General features: G+C 31.1%; 1 protein-coding gene across 2 annotated transcripts in view; it reads right to left on the reverse strand.

Moving 5' to 3' along the window:
* Positions 1-19134, reverse strand: part of LOC124535623 (fasciculation and elongation protein zeta-2) — a 40304-nt gene that overhangs the window by 15610 nt on the left and 5560 nt on the right. Inside the window, exon 1 of one of the 2 annotated variants that reach the window (XM_047111897.1) lies at positions 13053-13071. The exons of the other annotated variant lie outside the window; for it this stretch is intronic. The gene's annotated coding sequence lies outside the window, so the exon portion shown is untranslated. Of the gene's footprint in view, positions 1-13052; positions 13072-19134 lie in introns of those variants that run through there. 2 annotated transcript variants of the gene reach the window in all.

Consider the following 19134-nt stretch of genomic DNA (forward strand, 5'->3'; position numbering starts at 1 on the left):
CAAATGAATAACCTATTGCAATCTGAAGTCATTACTTGTCTGTCCTTCCTGATAAAACGATTCCATTAGCCAGTAATTGACCCGATTCGCTTGAAAAATTTAATCAAAAGTTCGTTTAACAGACCCAATTGAAATAATTTAATAATATATTTTGTTTACAATATAATTCAATGAAAACTTTTAACCCTTAACCAATAAAGATCTGATGTGGAGATGATGAGAGAGAGAGAGGTCTGATCTCGCGTCCTCTTCCAAGTATCTCTCATGGTACGCTCAACGACTGACCATTATTAAATCAAGACTTAATTACATTCAAATGTTTACGACATTGTCGCGTTTAAACGATATTTATTATTTGACACTATTTACAAGGGTAATTAAATTATGACATATTTTATTGAACGCACAACTAATTGTGATCGTTAATTTCAAAAGCGATCGTTTCGTTAACATGATTTGATACACATTCTATTAATTTCTCCTACGTATATAAAAGCTTTAAATGTTTAGTAAACGTTACACAATTCCTTTATATTTATAATTTTATTCGTGTGTTGTGGGTGTTATTGCTACATACCGATTTTCATGGTTTCTTAGATTGTTGAGAAATGTGTACCGGTTCTTTTAAACTGTAGAAAGATTGATATATTTCAGTCAATTACATAGCGCGTAAACGTGAGTAAATTTAATTATATCGTATGAAATCAATTAACGGCGTAATTTATTTCAACTTAACTCCAAAATTATGGTCCTTATACTTAGCTAAGCTCAGAAGCGTTGCTCCGATTTGAGTTGAAGCATTTATGGGTAAAATGTGAACCAGTGTAGATAATTGGTGTAATTACATATGCAAGGAGCATAAAGCCTTTGTTTCACGGATGACAGCGCATTGTAGGTTATGGCTAATGGTTAAGGCAATAACTGTATAAGTCTACTTTCTATTATATAACCAATATATTACTGCTTTCGTAACTTGTATAAGTCGAACTATTATGAAATAGTTATTAATCACAATTAGGGTTAAATCATTTAAATTTGATTTAATCTTGTGTATACATGGTTTTGCTTTACATATGAAACCTTACAAAATGTAAATGTACTTTATATCGTAAGTGTGTTAATTGGGTGTTATATAATATTATATAATATCCTATGTATTAAATTTCAATTTCCAAAAAATGATTGATATATTTTTAGTCAAGTAGCAATGTGTTAGTAAAATATAGCTGGTTTTATATACTATTACTTATTTATATATTAATAGATATTGCTTTCCTCTTAATATAGGTTTGAGGTAGACTTACAATGTATTAGTAAAATTTAAACTTACTTAGACCCATAAATTCACGGTTATATTGTTTAAAATTAAAATAAAATCTGAAGTAATATATTCTCGAAACGCCGATAAAAAAGTCTCTAGATACGTCGATTTTTTTTTCCGACGTTCAGGTTCTCGGAACTTTAAGTCAGACTGGATTTTGGACGCAACATTCCTCTCGAGCCGTAAAAGGAACGGGTATTACAAAGTACAAAAGCATGTTCATGTAATAAGGTCTTATGTCACTTTATAAGGTTTTATAAAAAATGATATTTTTTTATTAATATGAAATCTCAAAAATCATATTAATTACGATATATTTATATTTTATTGCATATTATGCATGATATAACATATTTTTCATTTTATATAAGACAGTTCATTTAATTGATCCTGGATCTTAGTCGAAGATCGTAATTTGGAATCATGAGTACCACTGAGCTATTCGCGTAATTTTGTCCTTATAAATTAATTTGTGTTCAACGCTGGTGAAGCCTCTAAATCGTCTCCTTATCAAATAAGGAGGCCTTGGCCCAGCACTAGACTTGATAGTCTTGCACTTAAATTTAATAAAATAATGTTTTAGAAGAATGCTTAATGTCGTAGAATATGTACTAATTATTAAGATATGCGATACGATCCTTACTTTTTTCGTATGGTAAGGCCATAAGTCTATTTTTGGGAGTTTCATTGTTACGAAACTTTTAAGACTCGAGAATTTTACATGTATCCCTATGTATATACATATATTTTTTCACAAGATATAAAAAAGTGTGGCTAGTATTCGTTTGGATTGAAATTAGCGATATTTGGTAAGAGCCGTAAAAGCAAGTCTTAGTACTAACTTTAAAATAGAGATATTTAAATAATACTGTCCCATAAAAGATTTCAAAATTGTTCTCCTAAAAATATAACATATAAATTATGATGGAAAGCTGATGACTTCATGTTTGTGGTGGAGACAAGAAACATAAATCTGATAATAGGTCAATGAATGGTGGTGAAAGGCATGAAAGTGCGTGAGGATACTTAGATCAATACTTTCGTATTATTCATAATTACTTCATGATTCTTCAAAGTCTTTTATGATAGGTCATATAAGCGAAATGCGAAAATATCAAAATCTGTTTCCAGTGAAAACACGTTGAATAAACATTTACGAGATTAATTCACACAAACAAAGTCGTATCTGTGTGCAGAGTGTATGATACACAAAAAACGGGGTTAAGTTCGTGGTATTTATGTTATCAAAGTACACAATGGCTTAGTAGGCCGTATAAGACCGAGTATGCAGAGAGCACGCTAATAAATCAAAGGCTGAAATGCCATCTTGACATTTATTAGCTCAGGTCATTTTGGCAAAGTTATTTATGTTTCATGAAAGCATATTAACGGAAAAGAAATGCCTCAAATAATCAAATATTAAAATTGAGGAAAAATATAAATTAAACTATTCCAATCACAAAAAGACAAAAGTCAAATAAAAAATTGTCGTGAAAAATTGGGCAGTAAATTGGCGTGACGTAATTGGTCGAGAGCTTGAATAATCTGTGATATTCATTATGGATTTTCGAAAATAATAGCGTTTACAACGTCGTCGAGGCTGTAATCGAAACTTAAGAAGTAAAATTTAATTGAATAAAAGTAGTTAAGTAGGATAGCGTTGTATTATAAATGGAGGAACATTAATCAAGAACTTTTAGCAGTGTAAAATATATTTCAGCTTTTAGCAAATCTCATCAAAAACGCAATTCTATGTTTGTTTATTTTAATTCCTTTTTCGATGGAATGGAGTATAGCAGATAAATAATAAGAGTAAAAAAGTTAAATTAAATGTTTTAAGCATGTGATCCGGGTTTTTCGTCAGAGGCTATGAGTAAATGCTTGTAAAATCAAGCAAACGTAGCCGGCCTTTGTGTACATACACGATTGTCATGGCGATCGTATATTCGTATATATGCCTACTTTCATCGATCAAACTATGTTAAAACCCATTCACAAACATATATAAATATAGGTATAATTTATTTAACATTATTTGTCATTAAATTCTTAACAACAGGAGATAACACCAACGAAACTCCGCATCAAAGATATATGTCATATGAAAACATATACATATATACTATAGGTATAAAAGCGATAAAAAATCTAGACTGAAAACGATGTTGATTGGTTTATTTTCAACTTTATTATTTACTGTAATGAAGACGATTCGTATTTGCAGTGAACTGGGTAAAGCCTTCAGACGTAGAGTATATACTACGTGTTAAAGCCGCTATCGCTGGGATGTGCTATTGATCCGAACCCCGTCGCCATAGAGACGGCGAACCGCAAACTGTTTATTTTTTCTATTGTATCAGGGGAATACACAATAAAGACTTTAAAAGGCAAATTTCAAAAAGATCATAAAAGACCGTAAATTACATAATAACTAATCGTGTTAATAGTTACAAAGCGTGACGTAATGATTCTTTGAGAATATAAGCTGTTTTTAAGTACAAACTTTAGTAGTTCTTATTAAAAAATGATCATAATGTTTAAATTATATTACATAAAAAATAATATAAAAAATAAGTATAATTATATTGTATTGTCTTAGTACTACGTTACGTAGTAGTTCACAATAATGATTGTTTTATATCTGTCCTATATTCACTATTGATCCGCAGGGGGTCGTCGTGATCACGGACCACACATCCCCTCTCGACCCACTTTAGTCGATCAATAACAGACTAGGTTTCGTTTTTGTAGGTTTTAGATACACTGTTATGATTCTATTTGCTAATTTGTCTCAGTAGTTTAATAGTAAGCCTTTATTAAGGCCGTAGAGTAGAAGTCTGTCCAACGAAAAACGTCGGGCTTTTCAGTTGCGAAATTTCCAATAAAGGTATTGATTTTAAATTACGGAAAGTACGTAAAGCTTGGTCATAATTTATACCAGGGCCCCAATTTTATTAACAAAATGTCAGTTCATTGCAAACGAATGGAAATGTAATCCAAGTATTCAACCGGGTATTTTACAGACACAACGGTCCAGTAGTTAGATTTGCTACATATTAAATAAATATTGGACAATATCACATACATTACACGGGGATCACCCAATGGAAGCTAATAAAGCACTAGTGTTATGGAAAATCAGAAATAACAACGGTACCATAAACACACAGACCCAAGACAACATAGGAAAGTAATGAACTTTTTTCGACGCAGCCGGGAATAGAACTCGGAGTGGTACTCGACCACGAAGGTTGCCAAAGTTGCGAATATTATCGGGATTTTACTATGGGACTGATATAAATAAGTGTAATCGTTCTTCTGTTACGATTAAGCTGGGGTTATATTTTTTGTGCATATAACATAGGGAACGTATCACTACTATTATGAGTTGGGAGAATTTGCCCACTAGATATTTTCCGAATATATAATATAAATATATCGGATTTTTAGAGTGAACTAATACTGAGAACACTTGTATTTGCAAGTTTCTAGCACAATTGGGAAACTTGAATGAATGGTGGTCGCCATAATAATGGTCATATAATTTATGTTCTTTCAACCTAGACTTAAATAATAAAAATGTTACGGCGCACGACTCCGTAACTGTTTGCTTAGAAAGATTTATGGTTGCGGTCGGTGCTATCAATACAGGGCAAAATTATCAATCATGGATGTAAAATAAACTTTGTACTGCGGTAATTTATACTCCGGCAGATTCAACGGGAAATATATGTACTAGGCGAAAATTTAAAACTGTATATAAATAATAAAAAAGTGTCACAAAAAGGAGTTACGTGAACGAAAACGAAATCTACGTGCGTAGATCATTTATAAGTCATTTTAACATTCATTTTACTTTTGCTTTGTTGTCAACTAAATTTATCATTTATGCCTGAAATAAAAAGTTATTTATCACAGGAATGACAATAATAATCAAACTGCATGAACAAAATCTCATGAAAATTAACATTATAACATGAATATAATAAAAGTAAGTTGTTATGAAATTTTCCTATAAGTATATTGTAACAATGAAACACATTAAAGAACCTAATGAAATTACGCCTCTACCGCTGTGTCATCTTAATAAAAACCGCGTCGTGTGATATAATAGCGTGGCGTCCCATTAAGAAAAGGCGGGGGAGATTCAAATTTAGAATTTTATATCAGTGAGTCAGATTCTTTTTTTTTTTCTCATGTATTTTACTGAGCCACGGCTCTAGCTGAAAAGTGAATGGGGCTAACGCGAACAAAAGTTTTTCTATTCTTTTAATAATCCGTTATAACACAAGCCGGTGTTTTATATATTTTTAAGTCGAGAAATAGTTTCGTTATTCGTATATTATTCTTTTATTGCAATACCTACGTCTTTTTTAAATTTCACAATAAACTTTATACGTTATTTTCAAAGCCTAAGAATACAATTCTACTATTACAGAAAAAGTAAGTTCAATAAATCACGTCTGAGTTTAACGTAAACGCTCTTTTTATAGAATTATAAAAACATGACGTTTAAGTAATAATTCACGGTTCATTGGCTCGAAGTCGGTGTATTATAGTGGTCCCCAAAATAGACCAGTTTGTATACATTTTTTGTGTAAGGCAGGTGCCAGATACCCATATCCGAACCACAGGTAGTGGACACCAGCTCAGTTTCCTCTTCCTCTAGAAACAGTTTAATATAATAGTAATTATTAGATAACGGAATCATTTTATTATTTTTGGGTATAATGATATCTTAGAGTCGACTAAACTTTCGGAAAGTTGGTATTTCTTTATTCACTGACGTTACATTTTATTACTAAGAATTGTATGAGTATTTTCTTACTTCATTAATAAACTATTCGATTTGTGAATCATTTTTAACTATCGGCGCCATTCTGTTAAGTTTATAATTAATTTCAATAGCTATACTCTATTTAAGAAAATGACTATAATAAAATGCGATGTTTTATCTATCTGGCTTATACCTAATATTGTATTTTATAGTGAGGAAGTGCACGCCACACCGTTGTTAATTATGGTGTTTTTTTATCTATTTCATTCTTTTTTTAAACATTATATCTCACTTCATATCTTATTTAATTAGATGATGCTGCATCATTTGAGAGGTGAATGCTTTTATATTAAAAATAGTTGACTGTAAACCGAAAATAAAAAAATGTTTCGTGTAACAGCTTTTAACGCTATTGGTACTCTTTCTAGCTTATTTGGGTTGGATTGACATTTCAATAGATTATTATGAAAGTACATACATGCTGCACCTGTATTTCAACTTAAATTAACACTTAAGTCAAGTAGGTAAATGTACCTCGATAATTTGTACGCATGTGTTTATATATACACAATGGCTAGAATCTATTGATAAAATCTTGAATACGTCTATGTATGTACACGCTTTGATATATTGAATATTATATTTAAATATCTCAATAAATGTGTTATTTGTAGTCTAATACAATGTAGCTTTAAATAAATGTCAAATAAACAAACTGAATCTATGACATACTCTATTCCAACTATAACAGGAAAAAAGCAAAATTTGACTCGATATTATTGATCGAGACCTTGATTAATCTATGATATTCTCTATGTTTTGCGAAAAAATGGCGTTTTGAACGTTGCAAATAAATATTTAAGTGTAAGAGAGCATTACATAAGATAAATTAATCATAAACTCTTAGTTATGGACAGTATATATTCCTTATATACTGTCTTTTATCTTATTTAATTTACATCCATTGGAATAGGCTCTAAGTAGAAGCCCCCTTTTTAATTTTCAAAATAAGACCTATTTGTCTTCAAAAATAAGATTTTCTGAAACTCAACTGAATGCATTGTGTAAAGAATTATCGTTGAAAGTAAAAGTGTCAGCTAGTTAAGAGTTGTAAGCCACTTGTCAACCGAAACAAGACGAGACCAATGCATTAGCATATGGCCTTTGCCGCACCCAGCCATCAAACAACAAATAATATATGGCCGCCTACTGTTTGCTTATCTTGTGCATGTTTGAGTGACGACATTATTAGTGAAGATTTAAGACTTTTTTATATGGCATAGGTTGGCGGACGAGCATATGGGCCACCTGATGGTAAGTGGTCACCATCACCCATAGACAATGACGCCGTAAGAAATATTAACTATTCCTTACATTGTCAATGTGCCACCAACCTTGGAAACTAAGATGTTATGTCCCTTGTGCCTGTAGTTATACTGGCTGTGAGATTAAATTCCATCAATTATATCAGAAACAGAATCGTCACAATTGTCTTTTGGGTCTTTACTTTCAGCCATTCAATGTCCATAAATTAATTTATTTCAAAGAATTTTCATTCCAGTCTTGGTATGTATGTATTGTTGATTGACCTCGCTTCTTTGAATGTTCTTACTCTTAATGAATGTCTTAGATCTCAACAATCAATTTTTTATGTCATGTATTACTCGCGCACATCGTAATGGCTTACTGGTATAAATCCAGGTACAATTGTATATTTAACCATTTATAGAATATACTTATTGTACACTAACCATCTTTATTTCACGCCAATATACATAAATAGTTTGGTTTTTCAACCGACTTCCAAAAGGAGGAGGTTATCAATTCGTCTGTATTTTTTTTTACGACATAAGTCTTAAATTTGCATTATGTATATGCGCGACAAATAACGGAACGGAAGGGAACGGAACAATTCTGAGGAGCACGTTAGCGATACTCAGTCGAATCTTTTATTTATAGGTTATTTGGATATTTGAGTCACCTTCCGTAATGTGGTTATGTTTATGTAATTATCATAGTCGAATATTATAATTGACTAGCTACCCACCCCGGCTTCGCACGGGTGCAATACTGATACTAAATATACTACAGAATTTGTTTATTACGACATCACATCGCAAACTTCTAAAATTATCAGTGTTTCTTTACTATATTGTTCATGTATTATATACACAAACATTCCCATTGAATCACACTATCTTTTAAAAAAAACCGCATCAAAATCCGTTGCGTAGATTTAAAGATATAGGGACAGAGAAAGCGACTTTGTTTTATACTATGGAGTGATGGAACTCCTATACGGCTCGCAGTTAGGGTGCGATATGGGGCAGAATTTCTTACTATCTTTAATCAAATTTTGTGTATGTGATGTGATGTCATATGATGTACGAAATATAGTTGGTCTTTTTCAAAGTTTTTTTGCTGAGTTCGATTACAGCTCTTTCGAGGGATCCTTGTAGTTTACGCCGCGTGACGTATTAAATCCGCATTTTCGAAAGTCTATTTTTGCTTTATTCGCAAGTTTCCTTTGAAATTGTCCTCGAAGTAGTTTCTGACTCATATAAACAAGACGCTTAATCTATCCATATTAAAAAAAATTAGATAGTCAACATCCGCTTCACTTAAAATCAAAAAATAAATAAAAATGATATGAATGAAAAATGCGGCGAAAGGCGATCAATATTTAGACAGACAAAGAGTTACTGTTGTATTTGTATTATAAGTGTAGATTTTGAGGTTATTTTTCCAACTACTATATCTTCCATAAATATTTAATTGGTCAATTTCTTAAGATATTAGTTCGGCTAAATAAATGTTACAAATATTTGGACAAAATTGTTTTTTTCACTTTCTGAATGCTATTGAATATCAATGCATTTACGTCATCACACATAAACGCACAAAGATTAAAATGTAGGTACACGCCTACATAAGGTCGGACCACCTACTCGCGTTGACGATTACATTTTGACTATCGGTCAAATGATTGCTCAAACAATGTTTAATCAAGTACCTGCTTAAATAAATATCTCATTGTGTCATCAAACATATGGTTGCTCAAATTTCGGTAAATTTATTATGTAAATAAATTACTACTTACGTATATATACGAGATATACTGTCAACGATATTTAACAAATTAATTTCTTCATAACGTAGATGTTAATGGAAGAATTTAAGACTATAATGCAGCTATCATGTGCATAAGTAGGTGTATGTCTCTTGGATAGTTCTGGTAGCGCATTGTAAGTATATTATGACCTCTGTTGTTATGTAGGTCGACTTGTCGACGCCATGACTTTTGTAGGTTTGATGGACTTTTCTTGGACTATTCGAATAAATGATAATTACTATTTACAATGATGCAAAGGCAATTGTGTTTAAAATTAAGATTTCGCTTACTTCATGAACTTCCTTTGAGCCTACATTTAAATATCAACTGAAAACTTTACAAAATACGGGTTTTTAATTCTGAGAAAAACAATAATGTCTTAAATGAGCTACGTTTATATTGATCTTTTAAATTAACCTATATTATGTTATTTCAACAGACTATTTTAGGTTGCTGGGATCATTCTGTAAGAGTTAAATATTATAACTTTAATATAAGTGAAATAGTATGTATTAAGTTTGAAAGTTAAGTTATAAGAGGGTTATTTATCGTCGTGTACAGACGTTTTATGTTCGTTTAATGTGTCTCGAGAAATATTTCTTTGTGATTGAATTAATGAGCATTTCTCACTTTTCACCTTAAATTATAAGATAAGTTATTCATACTTCCAACTAGTGCTATGTCTAAGTTTATTTAATGTTTATCTTGAACTATAAAAAAGAGTACGACTGTGCATTTGATATTTCTTTGTGATTAACACGTTTCGTTTCTTTGTTTACAGAACGAATTCCTTACATCTCTAAACAAATAATCCTATTTGCTTTCTTACGTTCAAGGACTTCGGTTAGGTGATAGAAGATTCCAAGGGGTGTGACCATATTGCCCTGTTGAAAAAAACTTTTGACATTCCTTAGTACTTTATTTTAAGCAACGATTAGGTAAATATATTTTGAAGGAAACGGCGGTATATAATATGTGATTGTACTGAAGAAGTTGTATATCGCTGTTCCGGTGTATGCTTAGTTCCTTAAAATTACGCAACGGATTTTGATGTGTTTTTTTTTTAAAAACAGATTGATTCAAGAGAAAGGTTTATATGTATAATACATGCACAACATAGGAGAGAAACACTGCCAGATTTAGTCGTGCAAAGCCGGGGTGGGTCACTAAAAAAATTATATTATGCTTCACGGTATGTCTCTTCACGACTCAGGAAGTTTTATCAGTACAATTTTGTTTTGTCCAAGAATCATATTTTATGTAAGCGACGTTCTCAATAGGTAACAGGTCGTTTTGTTTATCTGACTATAAAATACTTTCATGAAGCAATACAATAGGTCAGTTATTTATAGACGTGTACTTACTATCGAGAGAAAGGTGCTTACTTTAAGAAAATTCTTTAGTAAATGGAGTACTCTTGAGTTACAAATATATTACTCAACTTCTTAACTAAATAATTAAGAAATATTTGTTACTTAAAATTAAAAATGTTCGTCAATTGTGTCTTATATGTTCAATATTTTGAAATCATTTCCTCGTTTTAAATAATCAATTGTTAACTTTAAACCTATATCTGTGCATTGCACATATTCTTATCGTCATTTATTTACAAAGGAAATAAAGCAAGAAAATCTAGATCAAATTGGTATTATCGCAACGGCGATATAAGTTCATTGACCGCACTTCGAAAATGTAGCTGAGATGTACTTAATTGTTCAAATAAAAACGTTTTGCAGAAAAAAATGTTAAATGTTTGTTTAAATGTATCGTGGGATTTTAAAAGCTTATGTGTAGATCTAGTTTAGATTTAGCAAAATAAGCCAGTTTTAGATTCTGTATATACTAAAAACTATTTAATATTAAATAAAGAAATCTGATACATCGTAGACACAAATGCTTCAAGAAACGCTATTAATATATTCGGTTGAGATCATTTCTATAAAGAAATATAACGAAAATCAAAAAGGATTATGTGATTGCTGTAAATAAAGTCCTTAAGTTGACTGAGTGTATTATATTTAATATAGAAAAGGCTTTAATTTTAGAGAGGTGGTCATAAAATACCTTTAGCTGACAATTTTAAAATCCATTAGTTTAATGGGTTTAGAGTATCAATATATCAAGTAATTTGGAATCTTAGAACACATTACTATTCAGTGTTTTTATATCGTATTTGTTTTACGAGGGTAGTTGAAATCTCCTCTTAGATATTTACGTCATTTACAACAAAACCAAGTATACGACGTTGTACATATTTCTGACAATTAATTTAATAGACTAATCAGCCAGTTTATAGCATTTGTCTTAGAAGAGTTTATTCGTTTTTCGAAAAAATGTGTTGTGCTAGTGTTGTATCATTAAATATATGATAATCAAGAACGTTAGTAGTACACAATATAGCCGAGCTATTAGCAAATCGCATGATATAAGTAAAACTAATGTTTGTATATACCTTTCTTTGATTGGTATAGACTATAGTTATATCATGTTCTACAATGTTCGCTATGACGATGACAATTTATAAGACTAATTGTATTGACATGGTTTTAAATTGATCTATTTTACTTAATAATGTCAAAGAGAAAGTAACTTGATTATGCTATAATGTTCTGCAAATATTTGACGCTAATGATCAGATGAAAGTTGATTTTATTATTATTTTTGTGATATCAATTATACTATTTGAATTTTACAAGTCAGCGTACCTATTTAAAAAACACTACCTACGTTAATTTCATCACAATTTTGACAAGAGTGAATATTGTAAGTTATTAACAAAATACAAAAGTATCTGACATGGTGTTTACAAGACGTCTTACCCATTTAATAAACATTACGTAAATATCATTTCATTTTTGACAAGAGTGGTGGCAAAATACAAAAAGGATATGATTCGATGTAAACAGGCTATTAGGAGACGTTTCCATGTAAAAGTAAGTAAGTATATTTTTAGAATTATAATTACTGTTATGTTTAACATATGTGGTAATCAGCATGACGACACACACGTGCCCTTTTGAGGTTTCTTTAACGCACGTGATATATTAATACACAATAGACCTACACCTGGATACATTTTAAATAGTGTAAGTATTGTAATCGTAATCAAATGGAAATTATACTAGCCTCACCAATCGTGAATTGTAATTAAGTAATGTATTACAAATTTATCTTATAATCCCATTTCATGGCACCTGATATAAATCTACGTCAAATTAAACGCGTGAATGCGAGTCAAACAAATTACCGTTTTTTTTTCTTCGGTTTAGTGGTTTGGCTGTGAATGAGCAACGGACACACCGACAGAGTTACTTGAGCAATTAGTATAGATTTAGTTATTATTTTTCCAACTATTAAGCGTTATACACTTGAAATAATAACGAAAGACGAAAGTAAAGCAGCAAGGTAAAGATTTGTAGGAAGAATTTGTAGTAATATTGATAGTGCGTTTTAAAGATCTTCAACCGTCAATTAAGAAGGCAGACCCAAATTATCAATATATTTATCCTCACATTATGCACTATTTTAAACAGGTTTACACTGGCCTTCACGAATGTAGCTAAGTATTGATTTCACTGAGGCAGGTTTATTACTTTGAAACGAAGATCACTATCGCAGTATCATTTTATGAAGGACGAAATTTATGAAACTGAACCTATTGTATACTTGATACATCCTAAATTAAATAGCGGGTTATAGTTTTAAATCAAGATTTTTTTCTAGTGTTTCAAATATCCCTTTATGAACATTATGATATACTCGTATGAGTTAATTGTATGAGTTCATAAGTTTCCTTCCTGCTGCTAACTTCAAATCATTTATGCGTAACAATAACAACTTACTAAAACTGCAATATTCGTCCAGTCATTTCCTCCCGACGCAATCCATTATATTCGTACAAGCAATTGAAGGAGAAAACGTTTATCCGTCACGTCACTTTCGCTAAACGTGGTACGCATATAGAACAATATTACAACGTCCTTTTACAAAATACAGATACACACATTTCACGTGTATTGGTCGTTCATCTAGCTGAGAGTACGGGCGGTGTTACCAGGATTCGCGGCGGTCAAACCGGTCGACGTTTGTAGGATCCAGTTCGACCGTCTATACGACCTGACTTTCTTCGGCTAATACGTGCTTTGAAACAAAAACTGATCACATTTTAATGGACCGAATGGGGTTTAAAATAAAATAACTGATGAATTTGATAATATTTAATATATTTTGTTTAAAATGCTGATTATTCCTATTGGTAAACCAAAACTATTATGATATGGAAAATACAACTTACTTAAATTTAAAATAAATTAAGTTAACTTACAATTCCGTTTCCTTAAACATTCTGTATATATGCCTGTTTAAGGTGGATGAATAACTTGTGGATGATTAAGCAACTCACTTATAACTACGTACATATATCATTTAAAGGCCATATTACTATTGCATAACGAAGTTGTACCGACGGCTATCCATACAGAAAATAACTGCAGTTAAATTGACATCATAAATTTTCTCGATCATGCTTTAATGTTATTTTTGAAATGCCTAGAAATAGCAAAATTGTTACCTGCAAAATTATTTTATCATTGACATCCTAAGTAAGATTTCATATATTCCTGTTTATTTCAGTGATGATTCTATTAGCAAACTGCTTATAGTACGACTAAGAAATAAAATACAAATAAACTTAAGTGAAATGCACGTACAAATATGCATGCTTGGCTAAATGTGCTTTTTGAGACACAGATTTACACCGAACTGTAGAGGTAGTAGCGTATAGGAGTGAAAGAAACAGCAATAATTACGATGCGGCCATACTTAAAAGTTTCTAAAGCAAGTAAGCTGTATGAGGAAAAGGTATCCGTAAGTTGTTAAGGTTATAGGATAGAAAGAGACGATAAGCAAACGTGTCCAGTCTTACGGTTTGAGGATGAACAGAAATGTCACGATATACGAAGCGAGATGAGACCAAATTAAAGACAGGGCGGTAAACTTGTCGGTACGCACATAGATCGTAAATCATCTCTTTGAAGCTTAGACTATATTTAAGGCGTTGATGTAATTTCAGGCGCACGAAATAGGGTGGAAAGAGAGGGGAGCAGTTCCTTTATGCTGACCGGATGAGAACGCGACAGAAAGAACGCGTCCTTGGAGAGTTTTTGCAAGGTTAGCCGTATTTGGTATAGGCGAAGCGCAAATCCAACAATACTTAATAAGAGATGCTACTTACATATTCCGTAATTTGGTTGTTGTAATTTAATGTCAATCTAGTACTTCTAAAAGTTTCAATACATTAAAGTTAGTTCATTCAGATTTCAGACATGGAAATAACTCATGAACGAATCCACAATACTTCAGACAATTCTGAAAAGTGATTACTCACTAATATGATGGGTAATGTTACAGTTTTAGTCATACATGTAATCATACAAACAACTCAGACGTTGTGACGTGAATATCACAAAAATAGACAACGCGGTTAAAGAACATGTAAACAAAAAATAAAGTCCAAATAAATTTTAGGCAAATATCCATACTAACATTACCAACAAGTTTACATAGCAATGTTTATGTTACGCATTTTTTCTGTACTTCGTGCTACTAACTACTAGTGCAGGAAAAAAAACGCCATGTGACCCTACACATGTGCACAAATATCGTATCCGGATAATATTTTCAGCACTATTCGTTTTTTTTTATTTGCTACATCATTTTAATGTGCGTGTTATTCATGGTATCATTAATTTAAATATGATAAAGCATTGTTTAACTAATGAGAAAATGTTATTTAATTAATGAGAAAAGATAGGGTGTATTTTAGTTTTTGGGTTAGGTTAGGTTGTATGCCAATTTATTATTATTATTATTAAATACATAAACTAAAATAAGCATATTTTAATGCAAAAAAAAATTGATACAAAAGTAAGTTAGATTATATAAAATATTAAATAAACAGTAATACGTTTCAAGTCGCTATTTGTTTTATAACGCTGTATAAAATGACGTAACGGTTTCTGGTACCGGTCAGTACATCAATCACTGCAAGAACAAAAACTATTGCGAAGAGTAAATTGTCACTATGATTATTAACATCAATCATATGTATGCCGTGAAATGTAGTAATGTAACAGCATATAGCATTCCTAACTACATATATAATACGTAAGATTACGTGGAGGGTTTTAAATTATGTAAAAATATATAAGTACTAGCTGTCACTCGCGGCTTTGCTCGCCTTTAGGGGGTGGTTGTCATGTGTTGAGCAATAAACGTAGCTTATGTTCATCCTTGAAGTTCAAGTTTTCTTCACATCTGATTTTATCAAATTCAGTTCATTAGCTTGGTCGTGAAAGAGCGACAGACAGACAGATAGAGTTACTTTCACATTTAGAATATTAATATACATTTTAAAATAAAAAGGTTTTCTATCTTTATATTTGTAATAAGGACACTATATGACAACTGCAAAATCGTATTATTTATCCTACACTCACCTCCCGCTGCCCTCGTAAGCGTAATCTATTTTAAATTAATGGAAGGTCAACGCGTTGAGATGGACCAGGAATGTTCAATGCAGTTAACACATGCCGTGTTGAGGCCCTATTCGATTGAACGAGGATAGAATTATAGTAACAGAAACATTTAGATCCAAAAGAACTAAAAATTCTAAATATACTTCCATAGTCTCAATGTGCGTTTCTACTAAAATACTTGATAAATTTGGGTATGCTGTATCTTTTTTAAAGTGACCTATAGTACAAGCGCAGAAAATTGATACAATTTTCATTGACAAAGAAATTACAGAGAAATTGGTCACCAATGCGTGACAATTTGGCCATTGTGGTGATTGAACTTTAGAAAAGCGACGTTTGTAGTCTGTGTTGGATTTATGAATAAGTCAATGGATTGTGTAATTTTAAATACGTAAATATTTAAAAAAAATACTCTGCGTAAGAACGGTTTGTTATCGCGTTGGCGACTTCAAGGAAACACTACATATGGCGGAGATGCGTCATATGGATGCTAGCTGGATTATATTTCTTGCTCACTGTGAACTTTGAAACTTACGATTAAATAATATAAAGTATGTAAAAATATGGACCTGCACGGATCAAAACTAAAATTGTTCAATTAAAACCGCTATGTTAAAAAACAATTTGCGTAATGCTCTATTCGAGTTTTAGTTTTAGACATGATAAGGAATGGAATGAAGTATAAAGGTCATATACAATTAACTCCATTTTAACATAACTAGTAGTGATTATCTTTCATTTTATTTTAGTTTAAAAACACGAACAATATATAAAAATTCGTCAAAGCTATTATAATAATATCGGTATTGTCTGGTTAGGACGCCTTAATATTTGGCAATGATATAACTACACGATACGGATTGAGGTAAATATCCCTTCATTTGATTGATCTTTTGTTTGAATCAGTCTAAATAAGCAATGGCATGATCTTATTCATCTCACTCCAGTCTTTTATGTTTAGCAATCTGTTGAAAGCTTACAGGTACATTTTCGTACATATTTATTATTGTTATTACAAACATATATAAAACTTTTTAAGAAGCTTTTTAAAATGACACCGTGACGAACAAAAAAATCTTATGTATGTACTTATATTCACTCAACCATGTAATTGATGAGACCACACCTTTAGGCTTATACGTACTGTTGTTTTTTTAATTATTTAGATAAAAATACTTTTAACGTAAATAGTTTTAAGTAATTATTTATTTAAATACCAAATACCAGACCTAAACACAAGTTTAATGTGAAATAAAGTTTATATGTGTCTGACTAAGATAATTAAAATATGATAGAATATTTTATTTGATAACAATACTAATTCGTGGAATAAAAAACGGTACTTACTGAGTTTTGGACGTTTCTTCTCTATATAATTTATATTTTGAATCGAAAGTGGCGTTAAATAAAATCCTATACAAAATTTTATATACGTGGCGGCGGAGCTTTTTGCAAACACGTCTGAAGGTACCACCCACATACAGTAACTCCAAACCGTAATAGTTATTAATGTACTGTTCCGGTTTGAAGGATGAATATTTCTTTAAGGTGCCTATGTAGACGGTAAAGCAAATGAACAAATTCAAGATAGATATGACATGACTACCGTTAGCTTAGTTTATACGCATGATTATAAGATATGTCTGAACAGTACTATTATGTAGTCTACTCCACTTGAATAAGAAAAGGTAAACAAAAACCTCTGACCTTGAAATAACATGCTAGCATTAAACTCTGGAGTCTAAATAGTATGAGGAAAAGTACCGATTGAATTGTTCGGTAATAAAATGCTCCAGTAACGAATGATACATCTGTATTTGCTCACATCATCATCATTATTAATCTTGATATCCATAGACGTAATACGGAACCTTCTGTAACATTCATGTGATGCTAAAAATCTACGAAGATTCTCCTCGGCCTTACTCGTGTAACGTCAGACACGTAACGACCTAAATGCTATGTGAAAATAAAAATAACTTTTATTTTCGAATTTTGTTACGTTAAAAATTTCATAACTCTTTTTCACAGCAAGATATTTTTTTTCGTTGAGTTAATATTAAACATTAATATTAGTATCTAGTCCGTGAAACGAAATTCAAATATAATTATTTCTAATTAACCATCCATTAATAAATCATTCGTTTTACGAACATCCTTGGTCGAGGCGCAAATAATCTGAGTTATTAATTGTAATGAAAAAACAACGTTACATAACGGTGGAGTTGCAATCGGAAGCTTGGACGTAAATTTACAGTAATTTAAGTGTTAATAACTTCTTTTGTATTATTAATATACATTTATTCAAACATTTTGTGCACAATAAAGAAGTATAGGTTATTTTATTTACTGCTATTACTTATACGTTTCCAAATGTGTACAACCTTATTATTTAGAGTAAGTTATAACTCAGCATTTAAGTCATACCTTTTTTTTAAAACGATCTAGGCTGCACAATAAATTCTTTGCATAATTATAATTTTATTACACAATGTAAATTTATCTTGATTCTGGTTACAATTTAACGACTACCAAGATTAAATCTCTTCGTTTTGGTACTACACTTACATACATAATATGTTAGTTAAGTTAGCCATCCGAATAATCACTTACAATTACACAATACCACTTTATGTGTCTACATGAGCATTGTTCGAAATACATTAAGCGCGTAAATGGTAATAAACGTTTTGATCAGATCATTTGTCGGATCACCAAATTTAAACATTACAGAGAATACTTTAGTCCGCATTCATGGCACTGGTAACAATGAAACCGTGCTTTTATTACGTTTAAATATGAGAATAGATTCAACTTTTTTATTTTTTATTTTTAATGATTTTATTTTGTCGGAATATATATTTTACATTTGCTTAATAACAATATGAAGATACAGTATGATATAAATGCATAAAACTTATCGATCTTTTTAGTGCAGTTTTTTTATAACATTTTTTGCACAGATTGTTTAGTATCGCAATTTATTATATATATAATGGAGCTCATTTAGACGTTATAAATGAGCTCCATTTGTTGCTTTCAAACATATATTGATTAATGGCTATGATTGCTCATGCAATGTTTACATCAAAATTGCAACACATTTTCCATAATTTTACAGTAATCTGTATTCCATATTTCTAAAATATTCAAACCAACAAACCATATACAAAAAGAAACGCATGGTGTTATAAAAAGTTTAACACCGACTTTCTAATGAACCTTTATATGTAAAACCGGATTCATCGGCGTTACTTAGATGGTCATAAATAATAACATTTCGTAATTGGAATGCTCAAAGATGCTTATCTATTTTTATCAGTGTCTGATGTTTCATTACCATAGCGTATAGGTAAACCGACGTGCAATTATGTGTTCATGTGGGTAG

The sequence above is a fragment of the Vanessa cardui genome, chromosome 15 (genome assembly GCF_905220365.1).
Source record: "Vanessa cardui chromosome 15, ilVanCard2.1, whole genome shotgun sequence".
NCBI classification, from domain to species: Eukaryota; Metazoa; Arthropoda; class Insecta; order Lepidoptera; family Nymphalidae; genus Vanessa; species Vanessa cardui.